Below are 12,212 nucleotides of genomic sequence, written 5' to 3' on the forward strand. Positions count from 1 at the left end.
AAAAAATGGGGCTACAATATTTAGTTCTCTACAGTGTTTTGTGATTGTTTACATGAATGAATCTACACAAAATACTGTTGTATTGCCTATGGCAAGAACCACATGCAGTAAATTTAAATATTCTGTGGTTGTGTTGCCAATGACATAAGGTTAAGGTGCACTCTGATCTCAAAAAAAAAGTAGGAGAGTTTTGCTTTATTTAAAAAAAAAAAAAAAAATTCTTTGGTTCCTGTGACAGAATAGAAGGCTAAAAGGCCTGAGTCAGCATTCTGTTCACAGCAGCTCCAATCAAGCAAGGCAGAATGGAGTTGATTAAGCAGGCTGTGCCTAATTTGTGGGTGGGGTAGAACTGGAAGGCTAATTAAGCTATTAGGCAAACAGGCACAGGAAGGCAGTGGTCAGTGGAAAAGCAAGCAGCAGGTGAGAAAGAGAGATTGCTTTTTCCTACCTGTTATGGGAGCAAGGTCCCCTAGGGATTTATTGTGAAAGTGGTAGGAACCATTTTGTAAATAAATGACACAAGGTGTTAAACCAGCACAAGGATGTCTGAGTAGTTTGTGGACTGAAGCAGGAGCAGGAGCATGAAGGCCCTGTTACACGGGTGGGGGCTTGTCCAGGACCTGAAGCCAGCAGAAAGGTTTTGAGGCCCAGGCAATGCAGGAGACTCAGCAATGGTTGGTAAAACAACTAGAAGAAATGCAGCAGACCCTAGAAGGTTATCAACAATCCTACCATCTGAAGAGGCAGGCTTTGCTTACCTGGCAGACAGCAGCAAAGCCTGCCAGATTTCATAAGGGAATAGCCCAACATGTAGTAGCAGTTCCTACAGAAGGTGGTGAGTTCCATGGTGGGGGATGGTGCCCCGAAACAGAGCATAGGACTATGCAAAATGGGCCCTGCAGATGACCTAGATGCATTCCTGGCACTTTTGAGAGGGTAGCCATGGGTGCTGGATGGGATAGGACACTCTAGGCTGGGTGACTGGCTCCCTCTTTGTCCCATCCCCCATGCTGTGCTTTCTGTGGGTGTGGCATGAGCAGACCCCCCCCCCAATGGAGAGTCAAGGGATAGAGGTAGATTTTCCCTCCAGGAACGGAGGGAGAGCATGGGATAGAAGAACCTTGTGGTGAGGGGAGGGGAGTAAGGTGTGTGACCGAGTGGGAGGTCAGAAAACCTGAGTCAGCATTCTATTCACAGCAGCTCCAATCAAGTAAGACAGAATAGAGCTGATTAAGCAGGCAGTGCCTAATTTGTTGGTGCGGCAGAGCTGGAAGGCTAATACTGCCGTTAGGCAGAGCCTAAAAAAAACACAGGAAGGCAGTGGAAAATCAGAAAGAGAAGAGAGATTGCTTTTCCATATGGGTTACAGGAGCTGGACCCCCTTGTGAATCTGGGCCAGAGCTGTGTTTGTTGTGAAGGTGGTGGGAACCCATTGTGTAAATAAACTGCACAAGGTATTTAACCAGTACAAGAGTGTCTGAGGAGTTTGTCCTGGAGTAGAGGCAGGAGCACGAAGGCTCAGTTACAGTTTCAGATACCCAGTTAAGTTGTTCATTTCCATTTCTTAGATACAAATAAGAGAACCTGTTTTAAAATCCTGATTTGGAGGAGGGGGAGAGGAATTCAGACTTTATTTTCTAGATGCAATTTTGGGGTTAGTGGAGTGGTGAATTATTAGTTTTGGAAGGTCACTTCTTACCTCTGAAAATATATATATGCTCTAGATTTGAGAGCTGCGTTAGTTAAAGCTCACTGTTTCAGAACTTGCTAATTTTCCTCCTTCTTCCTTGTGAAACGAACTGACTGATATGTCTGAGATTACAGTAACGTCAGCTACCATGTATTCAGAGGCAGATGTTTTATTTAATCCTGAGTGATTCAGTCTCATAAGACAGGGATGGATGACAATCGCTGAGCTGTGAAATTCCATGTGTATCTGTGACTATTGTTTTATAAATAAAAATTCATCACATGTAGAGTTTCATTATAGTAACAGTCACTACCTCCAAACATGTAGCAAAGAAACAACTTGGTCCATCCAAATTAGTCTTCCCTGATAAGTCATGTTAATTTTCTGTGACATTATTCCATATCATTCATAGGTCCATTATTTCACACAAGTTTTGGGATTTGAGCATATTTTTTGTCACACACATGGCAGCAGGACAGGCATATCAAGCTAGATATAATTTTCATCTCACCAACAAAGGATGCAACTCTGCTATTAATAATGCTATCAGGGAAAAATAATTTTAATATAGGAAGCTGAGGGCTAGGGAAGAAATAACAGAGAATGGATGTGATTCAAAAAGGAGGGATTTCAGGAGCATAAGACAAATTTTCATTATATTGTGTGGCTTGATGTGCAGTGAAGTGATTAAATTGAATATTGATTTTGGAAAGGTGCGACTATGCTGTTAAGATGATAAAAATTAAAAAAAGCACTCAAAAGAAAACAATGAAAAAAACTGATCACCAAGGAGACTTGCACCTGGAGACAGCATCATAGCTGCCATCTTCTCCAGGGAGTCATAGCTTCGACAACCAGTAGAATTGCTGGGCTGATCAGAGTAATCAAGGATTAAAAATACTAAAATTCTTAACAAGGCTAAGAGCATGAAGTGTCTGAAGAATTTCTGCCTATAATCTTCAGCAGCAACAGAGAAGTGATATTGCTGTCCAGTGAGATCAAAGATGAAGTAAAAGGCTGTAGAGAGTTAGAAGGTTAGGCTGTTAGGCCAAAACCAAACTTAGTTAGAAATAAATAAAACTGGTGGAAGAATAAGCTCCTAATACCTGAGGACTAGCATTTTGCTTCAAGAGAGGGAGAGGTAACTGGGTGTTTGGGTTCCACACAAGCTATGTTGCAGAAGTCTTTTAAAAGTTTCTATTTCCAACCTAGAGATTCAATTTTAAAATGGATCAGTGATGGCCAACAAGCAGGGTAGAAAAGCTTCCATTCCTTTATCTCCTGAGGTTTCAGACTAGAAGCCCATTAGAAAGGAATGATCCAGTGTTTTTTAGTGAGTTACTCTTTCACTTCTAGGGACCAAAAGTCAAAAATTTAGGTTAATCACATTAGATCACACTATTTGAATAGCCTTGATGTTGGATACTGGTTTATTAGTGCAATAGGAGGAGTGTTGCAGGCCTGAAGGTAAAATGCTAAGTCTGGAAGCTTCCACAGTACCTGCATATACTACACATCACTCTACTTTTTGCTTATGGAACCCCTTCGGTCATCTGTGAATTCCAATAATAAAAGGCAAAGAGGAAAGAATTTAGTGGCAAAAAAATAGAAACAATTGAGTACTATTACCACAATCCTCATCGTATTGGCAGATAAATACTATGGTGAAGGATGCCTTGGAAATAAAACATACTTTAGATAAAAAAGTCACTATGTAATTGTGACTAGCAGAGGAAAAGCTTGTTGCGTTGTTTTGTCGTCTTTTACATCACATTTTGTTTCCTGGTCTTCTATCCAAGTTCTCCCTGACGGATGTATTATTACTTGTCTTTTGCTGCTACCCTTCCACCCTTTTCCCTGCCTGACTCTTATGATGACCAGTTGTCTACCCATTCATTGCCTACCCATATTCACTGTCTTTATTGTCTTGGGATTTGTCCTCACTGACACACACAGGTTTCTTTTACAGTGAGAACAAATGTGTAATAGTTTTTTCACTGTAAAATCCTAAGTGGAGAAGAGCTCTGTGTAAGCTTAAAAGCTTGTCTCTTTCAACAACAAAAGTTGGTCCAATAAAAGATGTTACCTTACACTCTTTGTAAGTGGAGACAGGACACTTGTAGTGCTTACCACAAGATGGGTAGATAGATCAGCACTATAACCACTGTCTCTGTTGACATTGTGTAGTTTAGTACACGTGCTTTGTGTCCACTATATTTTTACTGCAATGTAACTAACGCACATTAATTATGCACTGTAAAAACAAACCTGTTTTGTCAGTGAAGCCACAACCTTATTGCTATGCAGTTAGTTCAACACAGGGCAGATGGAGTATAACACTAGGACAGTCAAGATCTCTTAGCTGGTAACTACTCAGTGTTTTTTATACTGAGCAGAGACATTTATTCTGAATTTCATGTTACCTGATGGATAGCAAATGAAGTGGATAATTCACTCTGCAATTTGAGTCATATAAATGACTTTTTAAAGGAAGATTAAAAGGCCTTGAAAAGAGTAGAGTTGATGAAGCATATCGTGATGCCTTGTGAGACAGATTGGGCTCTGGCTTATTTAGAGAGCACCGGTCTTGTGTCATATAGCAGCAGTTGAACTCATCTGTAGCACTCAAACTGACATCTCCTTTAAACAGGGCAGTGGTAGTAATGGGGGTTTCCAGTGAGGGGTCTTCAAGACAAGAATTTGCTCCCTGCTAACAAAGATTGAACATGTTGGCCTTCAGTACATTTCAATCCTTTTGGTTTTCCAAGAGTTGATCTGATGAGGTACATTGAAGGGTTGGCAGGTGAGGACTGAATATCGGTTTTGGTGAGATGGATGAGTGTGGTCTAATGGGTAGTACAGTGGACTAGGACTCAGAGATCTGCATTCTCTTTCCAGTTTTCTACCACTGACAGGCTGGGTGACACTGGCAAGTCATTTCACTTTTGTTTCAGTTCCCCTCTGTAAAATGGGAGTAATGAGACTGACCTCCTTTGTGAAGTACTTTGAAATCTACTTATGAAATACTTTTCTATAATAATTAGGTCTTACTAACTGTGAACACTGATGTACTTTGTAATTGTATGCAAAGCAGCCAAGTTAATTTAACCAAAAATATAAGATTTTTAATGGCAGTAGCTGTTATATTTCATATTTTATCAGGAACTATAAAAGTTTCCTGTGGGTAATGCAGTGCTTGGGAAGCTCATGCTTTCCCTTGCTAATAGTGTCCATGAAGTAATGGCTTCTGGTTGCCAAAACTCGTCTCAAGACAGCAGACCAGTTCTGAAGGTAGCTCTTGTTTGAGTGCTTGATGCACATGGTGATAAGGCAAACCTTTGTGGGTATGTCTCCCCTGCAGCTTGGAAACATGAGTCAACCTACCTGGGTTGAGAGGCTTGCCCCAGCTGCCGTGTAAATATACATAGGCTGAGGGATAGCCACTGACAAACAGGGTCAGCTTCTTAGTCTCTTCTAACAGGCTAGCCATGTAGAGTGAGCAGGAGGAAATATTCTTTCTGGTATAGCTGGAGTATTTTCTGTAAGGCCTGGAGTTAAAAATAAGTAGAATGCAGGGACCTGATATCAAAGTATATTTGACAAGATAAAGCAGCTTCTTTTATGCATACTGGTAACACAATGAAAATAAACTTTTAGAAACATTTACAGTAGTTTGAGGAATCAGACAATTTGAAACAGGAACTAAATCCCATACTTCCCAGAGGCTTTATGGATTTATGAATATCCGCTGCAAACATGGTCAGAGGGAGAATTCAATAAAGAATAGAGAACCAAAATGTAAAACAAGAAAAGGAAAAGCCTCCTTCCTCTGTGGAATATTTATTTTCCATGAGAGCTGCTAAGTGATTAAAATAATAAATGGTAACTGTCCTATCAAGTCTTTGCTTGGGGTTAGAGAGCTTGGCATAATCAAAGACGTGTATCCTTTCTGCTTCCTTGCATTAGTTGTATTTGAGCAATCCAGCTTACTGACTGGAAGAGCAAATGTGCTTTGTCCTGCATGTGCTGTATTTATCCTTCACGAATATCCACAAAACTCAGCAGGGATTTAGCCGAGACAGTCAGATCATTCCTCGTAGAAAAAACCAGTAATAAATCTAGGAGGGTTTACTGTTTGTACAAGATCTAAAAGCGGCTTTCAGAATTTGCCGGAGGAGGCTTGTATAGCCATGAGTAAGGAGATTATGTAAACTGCTGAGGAGAGCGGAGAGAATTTGCAAAGGCTCTGCCTAGCAGGACGTCTATGTTAAATAAATAAAATCTCTGAGTTCTCTCATGCCAGTGGACTTCCGATGCTTACTGCTATCCACTTTATACATTCCAGATTCCTTGTTTAGCCATTAGTCAACCCAACAGTGTAAGTTTCACCCACATCAATCTCCTCCTTGTTAATAGTACTAATAAAGCATAGCATAGCTTCCTTGGGGAAAATACTTTCTGAAGTCAACCCTGGGCTCTTGTCTGTCATCTCTGTTCTGGTAGTTATTTTACTTTTCAAGCACTTCTCCCTCACTCTTTACTTTTACTCTAACACCAGTTCATGAAATAGTTTTAGTTATGGATATAAACTAGCAGTGATGTAATTCTCCCATTTACATGAGCCCTTGAAGTTTTGTGTAACTATACCTTTAGGGCCCATTTGTGTCTTCTGTTCAGTCTAGTTTATCACCCTTATAACCATAATTACTGGACGACTTCTGGAAGTGCATTAAGTGACAGATGTTAGTTGTGTCATGTTATTGTGAAAGTCTCCCCTCTCTGGAGGAGCTGAAATGAAGAATTGTTATGCAGGATGCAAGGCTGGAGTTCTTGTTCAGATTTTTTGTTAATATACATTACCCTAATGTCAACCAACTAGGGCATAAAGCTATGTAAAATATCAGTGGAGAGGTGTGTGTGTGTGTGCGTGCGCACGCGCGCATGTGCGCACGCAGAAGAGAAGTGGAACTTACCTTTTGATTGCAATCACAAAGGTACCTCTCACCCCCGGCCCTGACCACCACGACCCCTCACGTTTTGTTTTGAGTTTCCGATGCCAAAGAACTGGAAAACTCAGTGCAAAGAACTATTGATTGAAACCATATGTTTCCCATGGTTAAGATACCCAATCATGAATCATGTCAGGTTTCTTGAAAGGTTCATGAACATGTCCAAACTTTTTGTGACAAGCCTGGGCTATGTTGAGTGTTGTAATGAAACCCCAAAGCCAGCCAAGAATCACCTGGTTCTGGGTTTCCTTGCAAACCCTCTCTCCGTTTAGCTGGACACTTCTTTAAAGACAACATTTGGATACGTAAATGTTTGGAAAGATATACATTGATGGGTGCCTTCAAATTATAAAACTGCTTGCTCAGCTTGGAGAAATGTGAAAACTAACTTGAATTTTAGGCTTATATTAGAATGAATAAGTACAGTAGATTGAAATATTAAATTATGCTCCTAATGAAAATGTATTTTAAATCCCAATTTACACACATGCATTCATAAATTTGACACAAATCAGGTAAATCACTAATGAATTGTACACGTACAGTGTAAACTTAATGCTTCTTCTATATTCAGTGCTCCAAATGCTCACATTCACCCCCTTCCAATTAATGAATCAATATAACCGTGATTGTCTGACCAAACTCCCTACAAGGTCTCCACCACCACAAGTGGGATTGTAGGGCTGTACAAGCATGAAATGATCAAGGAGCTGCATATAAGTTTTTAGACAGATTTGCTTATTTTTAAACTTATGGAATTAGCTAACAAGAGGCCCAGACCCTCAGCTGGTGTAAACCAACATGATTCCATTGACTCAACAGAGCTACACCAATTTACATCAGCTAGTGATCTGGCCCAATGGTTGTACTCTGAAGACATGAAGATCTATAACATTAAGCATTTTTGACATACTTCACTAACAAGGAAGTTACCATACATATTCTTGTTTTGCACTTTTTGTCTGCAAGTTATTCAGTTTCAGATCAGTTGTTTTTGGAATTATACAATTATAAAAGTCAGAAGTGATAATGGGCCCAATTCTGCTGTCATTGAAGTCAGGGAGTTTTGCCATTGACTTGAATGGGAGTTGGAGTAAACCCAACTTTATTATTAAATATAATATACTAGTTAAATAGAAGAAGGGAGCAAAGACTGGCCTTTGATCATAATCCATGAACAGAAGCTTAGTTTATCTGAAGAGAAGTTCATTTTTGGCTTTCATGATAAACATCAAAGAAATGAATGCTTCCATAAACCTTTATTCATGGAAAGTATATGGACTGCCTCATTAATACAGAAACGCTGAATCATTTGTCAGAGTGCAGCTGTGAATTTTGCTAATTGCCTAATTAATTTTATGATACATTTTTTCTATCATGATCAAACTAAAATGTCTGTGCAAGAGTCACATGCTTCAGCAGATTTTGTTTTGGGATCGTGACTTGTGGAATTGTGATAGCTCTACTAATGTGCAAGTTTAAGTGAATAACTATTTCCCACTACCCCCAAATAATTCAAAGAATTCCATGAAATGTTTAAAAATCAGTGACAATGTTCTTATTAATCAAACAGCTGTAGAGCAGCACTCAGAATTCAAGGCCACCCATTACTTATTAGGAGTAACTAACTATAAAACGTGTTACAGAGTTGCCCCCCTTGGGAAGCCCTGGAGTGGGGGGAATTCTGCTCTGGAAAGAGCAATTTGCTACATATATCCCTTAAGAACATCAGATTTCACAGGCCATGGATGGCCAGTTCTAGTAGGGGGTTGACTATATTTCTGCCTACTCATGGCTTTTTTGGCAACTTGCTCCTAAGGGGAATAACACAGTAGCACTCCCTGCATTCTGATCCTGAGCCATGAAAAAGGAGGGGAGACTTACTCTACTTCCCCATCATCAAATGCATAGCCACATAAAGGCTGGGAACAGTTTAGTGTTCCAAGGAGCAACAGTTAGGCTAGTATAGCAATTAATTTTTAAAGAAAAGATTGAATTAATATTATTCATCAAGCTGTAAGCATGTATTTCACTAAAGTATAGGATAATGGTAAGTAGTATAGCTTTATTTATAGCTATTAGCTAATGGTGGGATGCAGTCTCCATAGAGCTACCTTGACATCAGTCATCTGATTTTTTGTGATGTTTATATTATTGTTGCTCCTCTATGAAAACAGTAGTATTTTAGTTTGGCCAGTGTCCTACTGGATAAGAAATTAGTGACATGGAATCTGGGTATTTTTTAATTGTAAATTTGTATTTATGCCATCATTACTAATCTTTGAACAGAGGTGTTCAAATGGCATTCAAGCAAATTCCTTTTTTCAGGAGTCTCAGCCACATCACCAGTGTTCACTTCCCAATGTGTCTCAAGAATTGTCTTTAGGGAGATTAAGGCAGAGAACTGACTTTCCTGCTGCTTGCAACAGTGTTGCACTTCAAAGCTAACCACAACATAGCATTTCTTCAAAGACTGGGCAGTGGTTGCATGCCAAGAAAAAGGGCCTACACACAGATTTACAAGTCCTATCTGGTGACCCTTGTCACAATGGAATTTATGGACATGTGCCATTGCTGTGTCTGTACTGTATACTTTCATAAAAATACATTAATTAAATGAGTCACATACAGTGGGAGTTTGGCTTGTGGGTCAAAGACTGTATGGTATATGGCCTTAAGAGTTGCAAGTTGCCACTTTATAGTGAGCAGGTGAAATTTTGGTCAACGATCTCCATGCACAAAGCAGTTGTACAAGTTTCATCAAGGATGACTTTCTGTTGCACCTACTGGTGAAATGTGGATCTGTAAGAAATGGTTATATAACTTCTTACATACATGCAACTAAAAAAGGGAACAAGAGAGCTTCCACATGAAGGAGTAAATATTGCCTCTACCTCCCTAAGCACAAAGGCTTCCATGGTAGTTGAAACTGCATGGAGTCAGGGGTGTCAGGATTCCAAGAGATTTTTGCATTGCAAGTGGTGTATGGGGCTTGGGAGCTAGATGACCTATGTTCATGTTATTCCTCCCATAAACGAAGGGGGTACTTCAGCTGAGTGACCGTGTGGATTGGCAAGGGGAGGGGGAGGCTTCTTCCCCATTCCACCCTCTGTGGAGAAGAGCACTGCACATCATCCCATTACTTGGGTGGCCCAGGATTTGGAACAACACTACACTTGATATCTGAAAATAGCCTCAATCTGTCCTGTTAATTTGTGGGCTCAGCTAATTACAGACACTAGGGAAGTAGCCTTACGATTGCATCTGCTAAGTTGGAGGTCATTCTTAAAACAAGATCATGCGGTATTGAGGATTTGTGCTAATAATTGCTATGATATTTAATTGTAAAAGAACTAAGTCACTTTAATGGCTCTAGGCAATTAAAAAACAAAACAGGAAATAACCCACCTCCACCTTTTCTATAGAAGGCAGCAGGAAGCAATGAGGGATGCTACCATGACAACAAGAAATGCTAGCTGAAACTTTACATTTTACAGGAATACTCAGTCATTCATTTCATACAAATAATTTAAATCTTTTTAGTGCTAGATCACATTACCATGGTACTATCCCTTTTTATGGTTAATATGGCTATACTCCTGTAATGTTTTTTTAAAAGTACTAGTAAGAGTGAATATAGTATAGCTGTCTTCTTTCTTCACTTCTTCTTTTTCTTCTAGGATGGGAACAGTATCTGTCCTGACCTCTCTTTTTTCACTCCTTCAATATAACAGATATTTTAACTATCCCACTAGTACTTTTCCTCCCAATACCCTAGATCCTCAGACTTCTCAAGGGAGCTTTGCTGTTGTTAAGCATGATGGAAAGCCATGTTAGCAGTTGTACATTTTAACCACAGGTGCGTGAGTGAATGAAGAAGACAACCATGAATATAACATGGGGAAGCAAGCAGCCAAGAATAAAAGATTAAAATTCTACTTCACTATCAGAGATATTAATGATTTTGGGTATTTTTGTACTAATGATGTCTAGCAACAATATCTAATAGCTGAAGCTTTCCAACAAGAAATATACACTTATATCGTAAAGTATTTTGAAAGCCAAAGGTTCTAAGCGAGGAAACTTTGGTGAAAAGAAAGTAAGGAATTGTACTGGGATGCCAGAGAGCTAAGTTAAATTTCTGGCTATGTTGTCATCTGTGACCTTGGGCAAGTTTTTGTGCTTTAGGTCTCCAGTTGCAAAGTGAAAATAATACTTCTGTCTTATACTTTTGTCTTTCTTGTTACTTAGATTGTGTAAACTTTGCGGCAGGGATTTTCTTAATGTGGTTTTTCTACAGTGTTAGTACAATGGTATCATAATCTTGGTTGGGGCCCCTATGAGCATGTATATGCTTTTAAACATTTTTTAGTCTAAGTTACATGCTTTTCCAGTAACCACACTTCATTATTATTTATTTGTAATACAATAGCACCTAAAGACCACTGCCAAGATCAGGACACTATTACACTTTCCCTCCCTTTCTCTGTGTCTTTTGCCAAGGAAGAGATTTGCAAATCAGTCAAGGGATACAGATGAATCTTCCACTATGGGTAGAGAAAGTTTACATTAAATAAGGTCACTTAGATTTGGGATGGAAAAAAGAAAGTTTATGCATCATTGGTCACTGTGCTATTCTGGAAGATGCTCTAATGAGAAGCATGTGTAGTGTATACATTCTAGCATGTATTTGAAAATAAATTCAGATAAATTTGACTCTTGCTGCACCAATTCTTTTTTTAAAAAGTGAGTTAATTTTTTACACACTGCTTGCACAGGGCAGACACAGATGGTATATTCTTCCTTTGCCCTGTGATACACTAAACCGTTCCAGTTCTGTGACTTTTTTTAAAGCAAAGACAGCTAATTGTGTAAATTATATGAATTCAAATGAGGCCATTGACCTAATTTTTACTTGGGAAATGAGTCAGGATTTGTGCATCAAGTTGATGAAAAATAACCTGATTTTTATGAACTTGACAGTGATTTTTCCATGATGTGGACTCCAGGGTCTAAGGTTATAATTCACTTTACATTTCGCCTTAACAGTGATTTAAATATCAAAATAAATGTGTGTTTAAATTTTGTCTAAAAGAATTCAGATTGCCAAGTTTTAACTAAAAATAAATATCTATTGGTTGCTTTCTGAACTTGAAACTTCAGAACTTTAGAGCATCTTACCACTCATTGCTGTATGTGTTTTTGTGTCTGATTTACACTAACTCTAGTTGCTTTAATATGTTCCTGGGATTAAACTTTGTATTAAATTAAATACATTGCTTACTTTGTGTCAATTTATGTTCAAGTACATATGTAACTTTTAACATATGACTTTTTTCTTTGGAAGAATGCATTTTAAATTGATCAACCTTATTGTTCTAGAAATTAGATACAAGTGTACACTCATAGACCATGCATGTTTATATATGATATAAGGGTAGGGTGGTTTTTTTTTTTTTTTTTTTTTTTTTTTTAAATGACTAAGGACATTATGGAAACATACCCAGCTGAAA

At 38.8% G+C, this 12,212-nt stretch overlaps 1 long non-coding RNA gene across 5 annotated transcripts in view; it reads left to right on the forward strand.

Moving 5' to 3' along the window:
* The first annotated feature begins 347 nt into the window (after nucleotides 1-347).
* The window catches only part of LOC137165530 (uncharacterized), a 100,877-nt gene continuing 89,012 nt past the window's right edge, over nucleotides 348-12,212 (forward strand). For 2 of the 5 annotated variants that reach the window (XR_010923408.1, XR_010923409.1), the window contains exon 1: nucleotides 551-674. This is a non-coding gene — a long non-coding RNA (uncharacterized lncRNA). Of the gene's footprint in view, nucleotides 421-549; nucleotides 679-710; nucleotides 836-12,212 lie in introns of those variants that run through there. The other 3 variants (XR_010923410.1, XR_010923411.1, XR_010923413.1) reach the window with 3 other exon arrangements.

Source organism: Emydura macquarii, unplaced genomic scaffold (genome assembly GCF_026122565.2).
Source record: "Emydura macquarii macquarii isolate MOO-44397 ecotype Brisbane River unplaced genomic scaffold, CSIRO-AGI_Emac_v2 contig_2768, whole genome shotgun sequence".
NCBI classification, from domain to species: domain Eukaryota; kingdom Metazoa; phylum Chordata; order Testudines; family Chelidae; genus Emydura; species Emydura macquarii.